The 12,432-nt window shown below is 45.4% G+C and overlaps 1 pseudogene; it reads left to right on the top strand.

The window, feature by feature from the left end:
* LOC141156757 (flavin-containing monooxygenase 5-like) overlaps positions 1-12,432 on the top strand; it is a 363,305-nt pseudogene that overhangs the window by 281,803 nt on the left and 69,070 nt on the right.

The raw sequence follows: 12,432 nt of genomic DNA, 5'->3' as shown, positions 1-12,432 counted from the left end.
TTCTTCATCTTGGTAGACTGATAGAGATAGGCAGAAAAGTACTAAGGGCTTAGTGTGCTTATTCCTGAACAGCTGCTAACAGGTATAAGAAACACTAATTTTATAAAGTGTGGACTAGACTTTAATATGAGCTAATGTGGCCTACACAACTGTAAAATGGGGTGTTTGGTGAACTTTACTTAGTTTTTTTTTTGTCACAAAAAGACATTGGATGTGCCCAAAGATGTAATACCGATAGTATCACAAACTTTTTGTAGCTATTACAATGCAGGAAGGTAACCTGCAATGCAATAGATGAGGTTACAAATAATAGGCTAATACTAATCTGGCTGGGGCTGCAGGGCACAAGGCTGCAGAAAGGCTCCTCTAAATACTCCAATATAGTGTGTTTGGAACCAATTTAGCTGGATACGGATGGAACCACCACACTTATAGGAGAAATCAGGAAAAATTATCAATTAGCAAAAAAGGACAATGTATGAGGCTGTGACGCACGCTGAGCGCACTACAACCAGACGTGGCTGAAGCACACACTACAGCGTGAGCTGCACTCACACACAGAGACCATGCAGACAGGCGTGAACAGTGCAGATGCAGAGCACTGTGCACTAGCGCTGCAAGACAAAAAAAAATTCTCTATCTACTCCTATATAGTGTGTCTGGAACCGATTTAGCTGAATACGGATGGAACCACCACACTAATAGGAGAAATCAGGAAAAATTATCAATTAGCAAAAAAGGACAATGTATGAGGCTGTGACGCACGCTGAGCGCACTACAACCAGACTTGGCTGAAGCACACACTACAGCGTGAGCTGCACTCACACAAAGAGACCTTGCAGACAGCGGTGAACAGCACAGAGAACTGTACACTAGCGCTGCAAGGCACAGCGGTTTATAAAGTAGCTTGGGTAAAGCAGAATAGAGCAAATAGGTAGCTAAAACTGTCCCTCAGAACAACAGCGTCCTATCCCTAACTGAATTCACAGCAGAGTGAGCTCAAAATGGCGGCGGCGGCTTTTATAGTGCATCATGACATCATTTCAGCAACCAATCACAGCCATGCCATTAGTTAACATGCCTACATGCCTAACAGGATGTGCCCACACTTCTTATGATTCTCATTGGCTGAATAAAATGAAACTGGCTCATTGCATTATGGGAACTTCCGATTCCGGTATCCGATATCCTAAAAGTGTCGGAACTAAGTATCGGAATTCCGATACCGCGAATATCGGCCGATACCCGATATTTCAGTATCGGAATGCTCAACACTACTAGTAAACTTTCCTCGAATTCCTCCCACCCCCCAAACCCACCCCAATCTCAATCGTTTATCAAAAGACATAGTATATCTTAACATTAAAGATGCAACTCCAAGAAAAAGTCCTGGAATTATGAAAATTAGGTTTTATAGACATGAAGACATGCAAACGATGGCCAACATTGAAACCGTTTTCAAAACAGCTTAGTTAAATCAGTGCAGAGTGTGTACCACACATAGAAATCTCCACACTTACATCTTGGCGGCGATCAATGAGATTATTAATGGTTTTCTGAAGAATATTCTGCCATGCTGAATGCATTTGGGTGAATTGAGATCTGCTATATACCTCGAAGATGTACAACTTTTCCTTTGTGGTGTTGAAGAATGTAATACATTGAAAAAGACCCCATCAATCATGCTCTAGTCTGTCTTTTTTTGCAGGAATTGACAATTTCAAGGGAAACTACTTTCAGAGTCGTGACTACAAATCACCTGAACCTTTTAAAAACAAGAGGGTAATTGTGGTTGGTATTGGAAACACGGTAGTTGATCTGGCTGTGGAACTCAGTGCTGTGACTAAACAGGTAACAATGTCAGATTAGTGGTCTCGTCACAAACCCCCTCACTCAGCAGCCAAGTGTTATTGCTAATTGAGGGGTTTATGAACGGATCCAAAGTTCTGAGCTTGTGCACTGGCCACAACATGACACCAGCATAGACAATATTGTAATGCAAGGCCTTGGTAAGGTGCCAAGGAACAAATTTCACTCTGTACAGTTAGTCAATATTGACTTTTATATTGCTGCTTCGAATAGATGGCATTCAAGTTCTCTTTCTCCCTGAAGAGAACTTGTATATTTAATTTCCCAGAGAAGCATTCATGGCTTATAAGCCTCTTCACTGACATGCCAGGCTTGGCTTTTCACTCTCCATAATGTTACCCCTTAGATCATACTGAATACTGAACACTCTCAAACAGCAAATGTATGTGAAACCTAATCTGCTATTGACGCGCCCCCTGGGCCGTGGGGTACTCGGCAGACGGGCCTCTGGTTGCTGGGGGATATCACGGTAGCTGGCCCGGTCCGTGACCCAGGGTGGTCAGTAAAAGGGGAATATTTATAAGGGATTTTAAGTGTTCGTGACGCCACCTGTGGATTGCGGCTAAAGGGTGCCGCCACTGCGGAGCAGTCCTCTGGAGCTGGTGTTATGGCAGTGTGGCACCCCAGGGGTCTGGTTGCCACAGTAATAGAAATATTACGTCTGAGAGCAAGTGGGAGGTTTCCTGGTCAGGAGCCCTTAAACATGCAACACCTCCTGTCCCAGGCCAGATAGGGGAGGAACCTGCCCTATATAAACTGGATCTGGGGTGGGGTTAGTTAGTTAGAGCCTGGAGTGAAGTTCCAGAAAGACAGGGAAAGCAACAGCTAGGCGCTCTGTAGGAGCAGGAGCTGAGTGCCAGGGGCTGGAGCTAAGCAGAGCTCGCCCTGGCAGAAGAATCTAATAACCGGACACCGGAGTCCGAGGCTGCAAGGATCTTCAAGTCCAGCAGCAGAAACCAGCCGGCAGGGGATTCCAGGTCCTCTGGCCATAGAAGCCCAGAGGCTCAGTCACAAGGAAGGGACCAGCACCGCCATCGAAGAGCAGAGGCTATCAGAAGGCCCCAAATCACCAGCCATAAGCGTCTCCTGGCTCTGTTACGTATCAGCACCTTAGCGATCCTGGGACTTGTACTTCTCCAGGGATTCCGGTTATGCCTTACTGGGTCATAGAGATCCCGGTAAGCTCGGATCCGGTGTCCGTTAAATTCTTTGGGGTGAGCTGGTTAAGCTCCTCTGCCCCTTATGTACTAACTCGCCACTCGCCTTCGGCCTACTCGGGCCCTCACTAGGCTATACACACTAACGGCAGCTTGCCGCGCTTCACCGATCTTATGGCGCCGGCACATCTTAAGCTCTATCTGGGCTCCCTGAATCTAGTTAGCAGGAGCCTCGTGCTCCACTGCTGAACTATTAACCGAGTTCTCTAGACTAGACTGAGCTCCACTGCAGACTGACCTCTCTTAGGCTTCTCTACTGCAGGAACTCTTCAGAGGAACTGAACTGCCTAGCTCCACCTTCCCTATTTATATCCGTAACGGGCTCCCTCTGCTGGTCTGAGGTGGAAGGTGGAGATGTGTGAATGTTTATGGGCGCCTCTAGTGGAGGATTCCATCAATACACTCTTCTAGGATCTGTGATACCAAGCGCAGCGGGGCATCACAGATGCTATTGACGACGAGGTTAGGTTGCGCCTTCCTGGACAGAGACGGAGTACTCGAAGCACGTCAACAACTGCATCCTCAACCACAACTCTGCCTCTGACCACAAGTCCTATTGGCTCTTCAGGTCGCATGGGCTCTAAGCCTTGCATAGCCTGGGCATTTATTCAGATCGATAAGGATGACCCAACTCGTGTTATCTGTAATATTTGTCACCAAAAGCTAAGTAGAGGCCAAAAAATCCATAGTTTGAGTACTTCATGCATGTACCGTCACATGGATATGAAGCATAAGTTGCAGTGGGAGCACTTGATATCCGTTGAAGCACCTGCTGTTTTTGTGCCTCATCTGGAATTTGTAGCGATTGGTGTGGCCGTAAGAAAGGGATCTTATCACATTGTCCGCTAAAAGAAGTAGACATTTTAGTTTGGCTGGAAGATGGTCTTTCTTCTGCAGATGTTACTGTTGCTTTAACACCTACCCCACGGACACAACCTTTTTTCCCCTTCCCAACACGCCTATTCCCCTTTCCACCAGCAGCAGGCCTTTTTCCACTCATTTTGGTGGTTAACTAATTCACAACTCTGGAGTTGTTTGCACAAAAAAACAATGGATGGGAACCGAGCAGAGCTGAGTGGCCAAACTGTGGTATTAGGCCAAAACTATTGGCTGGGTTAGATGCAGAAAAAAATTATATTCAATTTGCAACCTGATGGAGGTCTGTATAGATGGACTAATACAACAAGTCCCACACACAGCTAGAAGCCCAATATTTTTTCAGAGGTAGATGCAGAAAAAAATATATTCAGTTTGCAACCTGATGGAGGTCTGTATAGATGGATTAATAGAACAAGTCCCACACACAGCTAGAAGCCCAATATTTTTTCAGAGGTAGATGCAGAAAAAAATTATATTCAGTTTGCAACCTTATGGAGGTCAGTATAGATGGACTAATAGAACAAGTCCCACACACAGCTAGAAGGCCAAATATTTTTTCAGAGGTAGATGCAGAAAAAAATTATATTCAGTTTGCAACCTTATGGAGGTCAGTATAGATGGACTAATAGAACAAGTCCCACACACAGCTAGAAGGCCAAATATTTTTTCAGAGGTAGATGCAGAAAAAAATTATATTCAGTTTGCAACCTTATGGAGGTCAGTATAGATGGACTAATAGAACAAGTCCCACACACAGCTAGAAGGCCAAATATTTTTTCAGAGGTAGATGCAGAAAAAAATTATATTCAGTTTGCAACCTTATGGAGGTCAGTATAGATGGACTAATAGAACAAGTCCCACACACAGCTAGAAGGCCAAATATTTTTTCAGAGGTAGATGCAGAAAAAAATTAGATTCAGTTTGCAACCTTATGGAGGTCAGTATAGATGGACTAATAGAACAAGTCCCACACACAGCTAGAAGGCCAAATATTTTTTCAGAGGTAGATGCAGAAAAAAATTATATTCAGTTTGCAACCTTATGGAGGTCAGTATAGATGGACTAATAGAACAAGTCCCACACACAGCTAGAAGGCCAAATATTTTGTCAGAGGTAGATGCAGAAAAAAATTATATTCAGTTTGCAACCTTATGGAGGTCAGTATAGATGGACTAATACAACAAGTCCCACACACAGCTAGAAGCCCAATATTTTTTCAGAGGTAGATGCAGAAAAAAATATATTCAGTTTGCAACCTGATGGAGGTCTGTATAGATGGATTAATAGAACAAGTCCCACACACAGCTAGAAGCCCAATATTTTTTCAGAGGTAGATGCAGAAAAAAATATATTCAGTTTGCAACCTGATGGAGGTCTGTATAGATGGATTAATAGAACAAGTCCCACACACAGCTAGAAGCCCAATATTTTTTCAGAGGTAGATGAAGAAAAAAATATATGCAGTTTGCAACCTGATGGAGGTCAGTATAGATGGACTAGTACAACAAGTCCCACACACAGCTAGAAGCCCAATATTTTTTCAGAGCTAGATGCAGAAAAAAATTATATTCAATTTGCAACCTGATGGAGGTCAGTATAGATGGACTAATAGAACAAGTCCCACACACAGCTAGAAGCCCAAATATTTTTTCAGAGGTAGATACAGAAAAAAATTATATTCAGTTTGCAACCTTATGGAGGTCAGTATAGATGGACTAATAGAACAAGTCCCACACACAGCTAGAAGGCCAAATATTTTTTCAGAGGTAGATGCAGAAAAAAATTATATTCAGTTTGCAACCTTATGGAGGTCAGTATAGATGGACTAATAGAACAAGTCCCACACACAGCTAGAAGGCCAAATATTTTTTCAGAGGTAGATGCAGAAAAAAATTATATTCAGTTTGCAACCTTATGGAGGTCAGTATAGATGGACTAATAGAACAAGTCCCACACACAGCTAGAAGGCCAAATATTTTTTCAGAGGTAGATGCAGAAAAAAATATATTCAGTTTGCAACCTGATGGAGGTCTGTATAGATGGATTAATAGAACAAGCCCCACACACAGCTAGAAGCCCAATATTTTTTCAGAGGTAGATGAAGAAAAAAATATATGCAGTTTGCAACCTGATGGAGGTCAGTATAGATGGACTAGTACAACAAGTCCCACACACAGCTAGAAGCCCAATATTTTTTCAGAGCTAGATGCAGAAAAAAATTATATTCAATTTGCAACCTGATGGAGGTCAGTATAGATGGACTAATAGAATGATGCTATGCCCAAAAGATTTTACTTCACTAGGTGCAGTAAAAAAATTGGTATTCTATACACAGGTGGTATATCTTGCAACACAGATAGGCTACTCCGCTGACTAATACACTCTGCAATAGGCCAAAAAGGATTAGATTTGCTAGATTTAGCCAAATGCTGTGGAAAAAACTTGCACAGCACTGGCACAGACCTGCCTGGCAAAAACTGATAGGAACTGATGTAACTTAGTCCTGAAAAGGACTGCAATTACAATTAGTCTTTACTCCCACAACCTATCTATTTAAGAGCACAGACCTGCCTGATAAAAGTCGTAGAAAATGCTGTAACCTAGTCCTTAAAAGGACTGCAATCACAACTCTTCCCTACTCCCAAGCTATCTGTAGATTTGTGCGAAAATTGGCTTGAAATTAACAAGGTATAGTGCACACAGCAACAGCGGTGCCGTCTAACACGCAGCTGCAGCAGTGAGAAAATGGTGGCGACGGGGAAAATGGCTGGGTCTTATAGGGCAAGGACATGTGACATACACTGCCAATGACACATGCCCTTGCTTGTGTGAAAAAAAGCACTTCGCTCCGTGTGTGCGCTTCTGATAGGCTGACAGATTGCACCTCCCCACTGTAAATGCGGGAAAGAGAAAAAAAAATGGAGATCTTCATTATTCCTGCAGAGATCCATCCCTTGGCCCTCCCCCTGCCCCGCTGTACACTCAAACTGCGTATTAACATTAATTTTCATCATTACTGAGAAAAAATCCAGTTATGATTTTGGTGCACGAACAGTTATCGAACATAACCTCGAACAGCCGAATTTTTTTCAAATCGTTCGTGTTCGCCAAACGGCTCCAACACCGCCCAAAACAGCTCGAATTTGAGATTGGCGAACAGTTCGAGTCGAACAACGCTCATCTCTACTTATAACCAGCATGCTCCCGCTGTTCCCCTGGTACCCGGAGAGCAGGTCTTGAAGAGAAAGAGGCGGCTCCACAAGTTGGACGACCAGTGGGAGAAGGACCCGTACACAGTACTGCCTTCAAGTCATGATAATCCAAAAGTCTGTGTAATCAGTAAGGATGGAGGAGAGACCACAGCCATTGTCTCCAGAGACCACCTGAAAAAGTGTCCCGAGCAGCTGCAAAGCCCTGACGAAGATCAAGAGAACCCTCAACCCGCAGAGTAAAGGGAAGAAATGATCAGTACTGTACTCGGAGACTTTCCCCGGTCCTGGACACAAATCAACAACGCTATCATTGTACCCATCCTCACCTTTCTCCAGCCAGCCCCTCAAGGGCCTACAGAAGAACAGGGAGTGTCAGAAGAGCAGCCGGCCCAGGAGGCAGAAGAATCCATACCAGCAGCCCAGGAGAATCAACCCTCTGCTAGTAGTGAGCCTGCCATGCCCCTAGTAAACCAAAGAGTGCGCAGAAAGCTTCCAGGTCTACCCGCAACACCTTCTACACCCTGTAGTGCAGAACCAGATAGTGGGTTACGTAGGTCCACCAGGAGCACTAGAGGACAGATGCCCGCTCGCTGGAGAGTCTGATGCCAAGTATATATTTACCTGTACATACATAAATGCTGAAAAAGGTTTATGTTTTTGTTGCCTGTTCATTGATTATGTTTCTCTAGTTACCCTGCAGGTTTATTTGGACTGACAGGTTATGGACGCTGAGTATCCAGAACTACATTGTAGATAGTTGCACCTTGGTGCCTCTTGTGAAGATGGCCGCGGAAGAGAAAACCTGTCTGGCGTGGCCTCCTTGTGGCCCAAAGTAGCTAGCCTCAGCCTTGCAGCCACGCCCAGGGCCAATGTTTGGGGTTTGCTTTGGACAGGTCCCCTACTCTGTTCCAAGACTTCACCTCGTTGGGTGATATGGACACCCAGTTACGGACACGCCATGACCTCTAGAGACTAAAGCTTCTTGTACATATGTTGCTGTATTATTGTTTATGCCCTGTATGTATGTTTTCTTGAAAATGTGTTTAGTCCCGGAGTACTAAAATTCACTAGGGGGGAATGTGGCACCCCAGGGGTCTGGTTGCCACAGTAATAGAAATATTACGTCTGAGAGCAAGTGGGAGGTTTCCTGGTCAGGAGCCCTTAAACATGCAACACCTCCTGTCCCAGGCCAGATAGGGGAGGAACCTGCCCTATATAAACTGGATCTGGGGCGGGGTTAGTTAGTTAGAGCCTGGAGTGAAGTTCCAGAAAGACAGGGAAAGCAACAGCTAGGAGCTCTGTAGGAGCAGGAGCTGAGTGCCAGGGGCTGGAGCTAAGCAGAGCTCGCCCTGGCAGAAGAATCTAATAACCGGACACCGGAGTCCGAGGCTGCAAGGATCTTCAAGTCCAGCAGCAGAAACCAGCCGGCAGGGGATTCCAGGTCCTCTGGCCATAGAAGCCCAGAGGCTCAGTCACAAGGAAGGGACCAGCACCGCCATCGAAGAGCAGAGGCTATCAGAAGGCCCCAAATCACCAGCCATATGGGTGAGCACCACACGGTATACTCAGGGACGTGGGCTACTTCCACTCGCTTACAGCAAGGTAGCCAGGAAGAGTGCAGATAGACGGGGAGGCCTACAACTCCACCTGGCCAGGGGAGCTCCTGCTTGCTCACAGACTGACCAGGCCCGTTATGCTAGTCAGTACTCCCGGGAGGGTCTGCCTTAATATCATCAGTAAAGACCCTGAACTGCACTGCAAAGACTCTGAGTCGTTCCTGCTTTCTCACCGCATACAGCACTACTAGTACTGGGACGCCCGTGCACCATCACTCCCATCATCCACATTCTCTGCCCTGAGGCTATACTCCTCCCGTGGGGAGTTATCCCATCCTTTGCTGCGCACACCACACCAGCCTCAGCAATCTGCCTCGCAGCGGCAGTACACCCTGACCACAATCCACGGGTGGTGTAGTCAGACAATTAACCTAAAACTTATACAAGACTGCCACTGGTTTGACCACCCTGAGCCACGGGACTGGGTCGCTGCCACGGACACTACAAACCCCAGAGACCCAGCTCCAGGTATCCCACGCACGTGCACACTCGGCCCAGGGGGCGCGTCAGCAGCAGGGATGGTGTGGCTCTCCACACGTAGAGATAGCTCCAGGGCAGCGTGGGGTGTAATGGATGGTGGTGCAGGGGAGAGACGGCAGGATGGTCCCGGAGGAAAGACGGACACTCACACGGGGATAAGCTTCAGTACCTTTACTGGTGATGGTGCAGGCACGGTCCAGGGTACTCTGGACGAATGGCGCACTTCTGGACTCTCCCCAGTGAGTGGGTATAGGGCCTCCTGATCCATGGCTTTACTCGCTAAGCTTCTGACCTGCCTGGAGCTAGGCCTAGCTTGGTTACTGTCTCTCTTTGCGCCTACTGACCTGGTGGTAGGGCTTTCTCCTGGAGATCACTCTCCCTGGTCACTGGGGCCTCCGTGACTCCTAACCCTGGTTCTGTAGTCAGCGTTTGGTAAACCTGGGACCTGTAGTCCTCCAGGGGTTCTGGTGGTCCCTACTGGGTATAAAGGGTCCCCGTAGGCGTGGATCCGGTGTCCGGTATATATCTCGGGGTGAGCCTGGTATGCTCTTCTGCCCCCTCGGTACTTCTTCCTTCTCCTCTCGCCTTCGGCCACTCAGGGCCCTCACTAGGCCTTCACACGTGCTGTAGGCATCGGCTCGCCAGCTTGCTGCCTCTTCGCTGCTCTCCGAGCATCAGCACGCTCTCAGACTCTCTCTCTCTCTCTCTCTCTCAGTCTGACTGAACACTAAACTGAAACTAGACTGAGCTGCCTGGCTCCACCCTCCCTATATATATATCCCTAGCGGGCTCCCTCTGCTGGTCTAAGGTGGTAGGGTGGAGGTGTGTGAATGTAGTGAGGGCCTCTTGTGGAGAAGTCCATCCATGCCCCCTTCTGGGTTCTGTGGCACCAATGCGCAGCAGGGCGCCACACTATGGCTTGTTCACATGTTGCGTTTTTCCACATGGTTTTCAAGGGTAAAACTATGCTGTCTTATAGGATCAGCAAAGTAAATTATTTCTAAAATGTAATGCTCATGCTGCTCTTTTCCCTATGCACTTTTATTTTTTGCTGCAGTAAATTATGCAGAATATACTCAAGTTATAGCTGGAAAAATGTTGCATCAATTACGTTTGTTTTTCCTATTCGCTTGAATGGGTGAAAAACTGAAAGAATGAACTTGCTGCATTTTATTTAAAATACTTAAGGTGATGTTCACATGCAGTTTTTTTTTTATACAAATCAAAAGCTGCTCTTAACACTACCAGTAAAAGCTGAGGTTTTAGAAATCTTATGCATGCACTTGTTTTATTTTTTTCTAACCTTAAACAGTATTAATTGCCAAAAACATTTTTTTGCAATGTTTTCTAAGTTTATCAATCATGTACTGTAGACAAAGCACACTTGTGATCCACCCCCCCCCCAAAAAAAAAAAAGTAGTGGAGAACTCTGCAAAAAATACATTTTGACTGCAGAAAAGACAGCCAAAAAATTCTGCATGTGAACATGGTTCAAAGCCACATGAAAAAATTAAGCAGCATGAGATTTCAGAAAAGTTTTACTCAAAAAATGCAACATGTGCTTTACACTCTTTACCAGGTACAGACAGATAATTGGTGCAACTTGTGTAACTACACAGTGGGCCTAAAGATAAAGGGGTCACTTCTGCCTCTGAAGCAGGTGGAATTGTGCATTATGAAGAGCTATTGGACTGTACAGGAGCCGCTTGTCTGTGTCCACTCCTTCTCTTTACTAAATGTTAACAACCTCTTGTTCTATGAAGGCCACCTTCGGTAGCGTGAAGCCTAGCACAGTACCTTGCCAAGGTGCTGAATGCCAACTATTTGATTCGGCAGCTGCTTGATGTCCTGGTAGCAAAGGTTTCACAAGAACACCTGAGTAAAGTACAATTGCAGTTTGAAGTGAGTTTTCGGAATAAGCTGGCATAAGTAATACCATATCTGGCTATTAATCCCTTCCAGTCAGTTTGTCTTTATGGCAACCAACTTTTCTTTTACATGCAAGGGTCCATTACTTTTTCAGCGATGTAAGAACACACGGGCGTGTGTTTAAAAAAAAAAATACTTGCTAGTCTCACAATTTATGCAATCAAAGGCTCAAAAGTTTAATAATGCGGTATGGTATGTAGTGCAGTACACATCTGGTCTGTCAGCCATGTAACTCCACCTTTGCTGGACATGGCAACATCTGTACCCTATGATCACGTTGCAGGGGTGCCAATGAGCTGACAGGGAATACTGTCAATAGTGACATCTGCATGTAAAGAATTAGAGGACATAGTTTCCTCTGGTGTAAAGTGCAGTGATCGGAGCTGGTTCCAGTCCCAGCACATTCAGCAGGAGCCTAACTGTATAACTGATCCAGCTGTTGACATGCAGAGAACTCCTCTGACCATGTCGTCCTTGGGATATAACTGTATTTCCAATTGCAGTAAACAATTTATTTGGATGTACAGTTGCATCTACAGTGGGTATGGAAAGTATTCAGACACCTTTAAATTTTTCACTCTTTGCTTCATTGCAGCCATTTGGTAAATTCTAAAAAGTTCATTTTTTTTCTCATTAAAGTACACTCTGCGCCCCATCTTGACTGAAAAAAACAGAAATGTTGAAATTGTTGCAAATTTAATAAAAAAGTAAAACTGAAATATCACATGGTCATAAGTATTCAGAACTAGAGATGAGCGTTGTTCTATTCGAACTGTTCGCCAATCTCAAATTCGAGCTGTTTTGGGCGGTGTTCGAGCCGTTCGGCGAACACGAACAATTTGAGAAAAATTCGGCTGTTCGAGGTTATGTTCGATAACTGTTCGTGCACCAAAATCATAACTGGATTTTTTCTCAGTAATGATGAAAATTAATGTTAATACGCAGTTTGAGTGTACAGCGGGGTGGGGGGAGGGGCAGGGGATGGATCTCTGCAGGAACAATGAAGATCTCCATTTTTTTTTCTCTTTCCCGCATTTGCAGTGGGGAGGTGCAATCTGTCAGCCTATCAGCAGCGCACACACGGAGCGAAGTGCTTTTTTTCACACAAGCAAGGGCATGTGTCATTGGCAGTGTATGTCACATGTCCTTGCCCTATAAGACCAAGCCATTTTCCCCGTCGCCACCATTTTCTCACTGCTGCAGCTGCGTGTTAGACGGCACCGCTGTTGC

The sequence above is a fragment of the Phyllobates terribilis genome, unplaced genomic scaffold (genome assembly GCF_046119375.1).
Source record: "Phyllobates terribilis strain yellow unplaced genomic scaffold, ASM4611937v1 Scaffold_8__6_contigs__length_399053987, whole genome shotgun sequence".
Taxonomy (NCBI): Eukaryota; Metazoa; Chordata; class Amphibia; order Anura; family Dendrobatidae; genus Phyllobates; species Phyllobates terribilis.
Note: the sequence above shows the minus strand (reverse complement) of the source record. Positions and strands in the feature narration are given on the sequence as shown.